The sequence below is a fragment of the Thamnophis sirtalis genome, unplaced genomic scaffold, assembly GCF_051295495.1.
Source record: "Thamnophis sirtalis isolate CommonGarterSnake01/CBP01778 unplaced genomic scaffold, rThaSir2_p1.2 scaffold_3, whole genome shotgun sequence".
Classification (NCBI taxonomy): Eukaryota; Metazoa; Chordata; class Lepidosauria; order Squamata; family Natricidae; genus Thamnophis; species Thamnophis sirtalis.
Genome location: NW_028261383.1, coordinates 166,906,572 through 166,912,571, shown reverse-complemented (window position 1 = coordinate 166,912,571; position 6,000 = coordinate 166,906,572).

Below are 6,000 nucleotides of genomic sequence, written 5' to 3'. Positions count from 1 at the left end.
CCACACCTACAGAAGAGGTTCCAAAAATTTTTGAAACCCACCACTGGTCCTTGGATAGGATTATTCTACACTATCATGCTCCTATTTATAAAACTCAGTGCCTCTGTGAAAGGTAAGGATGACTACTGCGTTTGTAGTGCAATCAGGACATTGCGTGTGTTGAAGTTGTTTTAACGCAAACCAAAGATGCCTTTTAAAAAACAAGTTTACATCATATTCATATGCATGCCAGTGCTGTGTGTGAGGTAATTTAAGGTGGTTCTGACAAGTGTTGTCAGCATCTTCATATCCGGTCACATGGGCAGCAAGCCACTCCCACAAAGGAGGCCACACCCACAGAGTAGGTTCGAACAATTTTTGAAACCCACCACTGCATACCAGCCATATGGTTTATTGGCACTTCTGAAGAGAAAATGAAGAGGAATACAAAATCAGGATGCAGGTCTTGAACCCTTCACAATATGCTTTTGTTCCAGCTCATTGATCTCCAACTACTGATAGAGGCGTGCTGGGAATTGTAGCTCAGTAGCCTGTCAGGCCTGGAAGCCACCTTTTGCATTGGGTCTTCCAGCCTGCTACATTTAGTACTATGGGAAAATGGAGGGGGGTTATATGGTGTATGGGAGATAGTCATAATAACATTCCTTTCTCAGAGAGTCAAGGACATCTTGCCCTGCACCTGGAGGAGTGCCTGATTGGGCTGTGTGATGGACATGTGGGTGCTGGGCAGGGGCTTGGACTTTCATTTGGGTGGGGGAAACCTGGAAGCTTTCAGATTCGGGTTTTCCCAGATGTGCCAATATGGCATCTGTAATAAAATGGAACCTTGAGGAACTTCAACCTTCGGAGTCTTCTTTCGTTGGGGGGTGTCACTTGGAACCCTCTGGGAACTGCACTTGTCTCTCTTTGATTAGGATTTCAAAGGACAGAAAGTGACCTTTGAACTAACCAATTGGTTGCCAATGAAATGAAAATGCTGTCAGCATGAAACAGTTGATCCTTTTGACAACAGAATATTTATCCTACCATTACAATTGATTGAAGATCCCGGACTGTCTGTTTAAGGAAAATCTCAGCATAGTGTTTGATAGTAATCCAACTGGAAATGCCATTGGCATTTGGACAAGGAAGACTTGAGACTAGAACTGATTCTCCTACATAGTAAAGCATTCTTATGACATCCCAGCCAAAATCTGGGCATGGCTTTTTCTAGCAATTTCCGGTAGGCATTAAATACCACAGAGAGGAGCTGGAATCCTGTGTCAGAGGGCCCAGGGGAGAATGGTAAACCAGCAGCGCCTCCTCTGGGATTTCCTTTTCAGAGAAGACCAACATTATTGGAAAATTGTGCCTCTTACAGCTTTTCCTGGCAGAGCCCCTCAGGGAGATATTTCGTTCAACTGTGTCAAAAGCTGTTGAAAGATTAAGGAGGATTGTTGGTTTGCATTTATCTCCATTTATCTTTCGGTATAGATTCTCCACAGCCAAGATAATTTCAGTCACATAGCTATGCCAGATACTAGCCTGGTCAATTTTTTTTATCTTAACTTTGTTCAGAAAAGTCTAAATCATCCATAACTTTGGCTGAGTCCTCTCTGACTTTGACGCGAGAGATTTAACACAACTCCACATATATTCCTCTTCTTGTTCAGAACATCTCACATTCCTCAAGTGCTTCTGCATATGCACCCCCCCCACATCTTCTGAGGCCACGTATCTCCTTTCAGTTGGTTCAGACTCTGTGACAACTTCCATTCTTTGATCTGATCCTTCAGAAGCAGCTCAATGCCAGGCTGATTATCCTGACTTTGATATGTCAGTTCTTGGGATTGCAGGCATCAAAACACCTGGCACAGGAAGAAGCCTCATTCCCACCCCAAATCCTTCTCCATAAAGGTGGGAATAATGGAAGATGAGCCAAACGAGGAGAGAATAGAAAGGATCTAATCCAATGATATAGTAAAGGCTTACATGTGGAATAACAGTGAGTGCGTGGCTAGTCATTTAGAACAGTGTTTCTCAACCTTGGCCACTTGAAGATGTCCGGACTTCAACTCCCAGAATTCCCCAGCCAGCGAATGCTGGCTGGGGAATTCTGGGAGTTGAAGTCCGGACATCTTCAAGTGGCCAAGGTTGAGAAACACTGATTTAGAAGACCCAGTATTAAATTTGTGGAATCTACATTTAAAATAATTTCCAGTAGCAATATAGGGAAATAGCCTGCAGGGTGACTGCAGACACTGCAGGAACATTATTTCAATAGAAAGGAGTGATAAGAGTTTAGGCAGGCAGATTTCTCAGCGGAAACATTCATTGAAGAGAAGACTGCAAATAGGTATGGCTGTCACCTCCTGTTTAGAAATTCTTCGGTAGCAAGATGGTCAAATCAGATCAAAACATCGTTTTATTAAATCAAAGATTTGGTTTCTTTTAATACGAATTGCTGGCACACAGGTCATATCTAATAGTCCCTTGAGACACAGCATCTATGAGAATTGGCCAGAGAAAAGAACGATGATTCAAGTTCAAACTATAAGGATGGGGAAAGATTCATGAAACGGAGGCTGCTTTAGCCGTGACCCGTCAAAACTGCGGTCCACTAAAGCACACCCGATTAAAGCGCGTACGTGGCGTCATCAGCAGCGCGACAAATAAAATAAAAAATAAATTAAATTAAAATTAAAATAAAATTAAAGCAAGCCGATTCACATAAAGGTAAGGGTTAAGTTTAGGGTTAGGGTTAGGGTTAGGTTAAGGGTTAGGGTTAGGTTTAGGGTTACGTTAAGCGTTAGGGTTAGGTTTAGGGTTAGGTTAAGGGTTAGCGTTAGGTTTAGCGTTAGGTTAAGGGTTAGGTTTAGGGTTAGGTTAAGGGTTAGGGTTAGGGTTAGGTTTGGGGGGGTTAGGTTTAGATTTACGTGTTAATTTTAAGTTTACCGTTCACAGCATGCTGTTTTCGTCGCGCTGTGATGACGTCACGTACGCGCTTTCGTTGAGCGCGCTTTAGTCTACCGCGGTTTTGTGGTGGAACCGCTTTAGCTAAACATTCAGTGCATGGTGCCAGTCCTATGCATCTGGGAACATCCAATGACTATTAATACAGAGAGATTCTTCAAAGTATTCGTTATGACCCTTATCTTAGTCATTATCAAAAGAATTGTTCCCATTTTGAAACTGCAGATTTGTGTCTTTAACAGCTGCCAGAAATTAGTAAATACAGCTTCTTCGCTATGACATAGAGAAAGAATTGTTTGTTATTCTGGTCTATTTTGCAGCTCCTTCAGATACATTGGTAAAGTTATCTGTAAATAAATTAACACCAATCACAATCCTTGAACTACAGTATATTGCTGAAGACCATATTAAAGGCTCAGTAACGGATTTGGAGAAATGATGGCTTGACTTGGATTTGTGCCAGGTTTACAAAGAACTTGATCTGTAGAAGACCTTGGCATGTAGTAATTTGCCTGTTTTGAGCTTAGTATGCTTATTCCGGCTTATTCAATAAATAGGGTTAAACTATAGCTTAGCATGGCTGCAAATCAGCCCAGAGGGCAACGAGTCTTCATTTAAGAACAGAGTCTGCAAGATAAACTGAACCACCAACTAGCCAACCACATTTTAGCCTAACGTGTTGTGCAATTTTTAGTTACTTAATAATTCAGTTAAGGAGTTTGCACAGCATTCATAGTAGGGGGGTGGCTAGTTCATGATCCATGATTTTGTGCGAGTTCAGTCCTTCTGTCTCTCCTTTAAGGGTGACTCTCTGAGGATGGCATTGTCCTGCTGCTGTTGTTTTCCCATAGCAGGCATGCAGATGCAGATTGCAACCGAGCCTTGAGATTGTACGGATCCTGGTTGGAAACTCTGGGATTTGTCGTGCCATGTTAGAGCAGATGCGGTCATAAAATAACAACCATTAGTGAGTTTCTCTGATCTCCTTTTTCAATCACCTTCGGTTGCTGCTGTTCTTTTGTTGTTGAAATGCCTCTTCTCATCACAAGTTTCTTTTTCCAGCAAATTGAACTAGGCATCACTAGGATTATAGTTATTGATTTCATCCTGGCCTGTTTTGAAACATTGATAAATGGCAAGCAGGGTAAAGAAGCCCAAAAAATAAATAAAATACAATGCCCCATTTAAACTACCAATCAGGGCTACCCTGCTTTGAGAGAAAGCCCAAAGTGAAGGTTTATTCTTGTTCTAAAAACTGGATTTCCTCTGATTTCTATCAAAGAATTCCTTGGCTAAAGGACATTTGTGGTTTGAATATTTCCTCTCTAGACTCAGTTCAAAGAGTTTCCCAATCAGGAATTTGTTTCCTATTACAAATATTTTAAAATGTAATTGAAGGGGAGGGCTGAGACTAGGACTGTAGAGAAAAGAAAATTTATCCAATTAGCCCTGTTGAAACATGCATAGAAACTCAACTCGGAGGATTCTATCCCTATTTTCTAAGAATTGCAATTTTATTCACGTTCAAAGTATATAACATCGATTTGAAAGAATTGCTAAAGTCTCAGTGTCCCTTCCTTGGTGAGGGAGGGAGGAAGCTTAAACTGTAATTAGTAGTTGATGAGGGAACTTTAAAATCATTTTTGTTATTCGTAAATGAAATATGTCAACAATGTCTCGCGCTGAGTCCCCGGTCTGCTTTCATCTATTCCTTATTGTGTGAATTTGTTTGGTAATACATCATATAACTGAAGCTTCTTCCTTTGTCATCTCTTTATCTTGATGTCCCAAAAAAGCCACAACAGCTGCCATTAGACAGAAGGGAATCGGATCTAATAAGGAAGAGGGGAAGGGGAATAAAAGGAGGCAGGGGCAAAGCCCACCACCATCACATTATACATTCCAAAGCTGTGAAAACTAGGAATGTAGAAAGTCACCACTTTCCCCCTGGCTTATATGGATTTAGCTTCCATAAAAGTGATGAGTTCAATCTTCATTCAGTGATAAACTCTGGTGCAAATGAGTAAGAGTGATAACAATCATATGCAGATTGCCTTTCTTATCTCGCTGAACAAATGCAGCTCAACGCTGAAATTGAACATTGAAAATGAAAAGACTAGGCCCAACTACCTGTGGAAGAAATTTTCAGAATTTAATTTTCAGAAATTAAATAGCAATAGCAATAGCAGTTAGACTTATATACCGCTTCATAGGGCTTTCAGCCCTCTCTAAGCGGTTTACAGAGTCAGCATATCGCCCCCACAGTCTGGGTCCTCATTTCACCCACCTTGGAAGGATAGAAGGCTGAGTCAACCTTGAGCCGGTGAGATTAGAACCACTGAACTGCTGATAACAGTCAGCTGAAGTGGCCTGCAGTACTGCACCCTAACCACTGCGCCACCTTGGCTCTCACATCCCTGGTTGGGCTTTAAAACTTGGGAGCAGAAAGAATGAGGCCCCCCACAACTACCTATTCACTTGTTCAAACTTACACAGTCCAGTGCATTGCAATCTCCAGGGGAATCTGCCTTCATCAGCCTGGATAAGAGGCTCTCTGGAGTGCAGCAGCATATAAGCACCCCCTCCTCTCCGGCCAAAAACTGAACTCTGCCATGAGGGTTAGCCAGTCTGTGGTATAACATGAACCAAGTCTTAGGTTTGGCTTCTAGTTTGACATAGACTACTGCAACGTGCTCTACATGGGGCAGCCCTTGAAGAGCATTCGGAGACTTCAGCTTGTCCAGAATGCAGCCGCGCGAGCGATCGTGGGTGCACCTCGGTTCACCCACGTAACACCTATCCTCCGCGAGCTGCACTGGCTGCCTATTGGTCTCCGGATACGCTTCAAGGCGCTAGTCGTCACTTATAAAGCCCTTCATGGTATTGGACCTGGGTACTTGAGAGACCGCCTGCTGCCAATTACCTCCACTAGACCGATTAGATCCCACAGATTAGGCCTCCTCCGAATTCCATCCGCTGGCCAGTGTCGACTGGCGACTACCCGGAGGAGAGCCTTCTCTGTGGCTACTCCGACCCTTTGGAACGAAC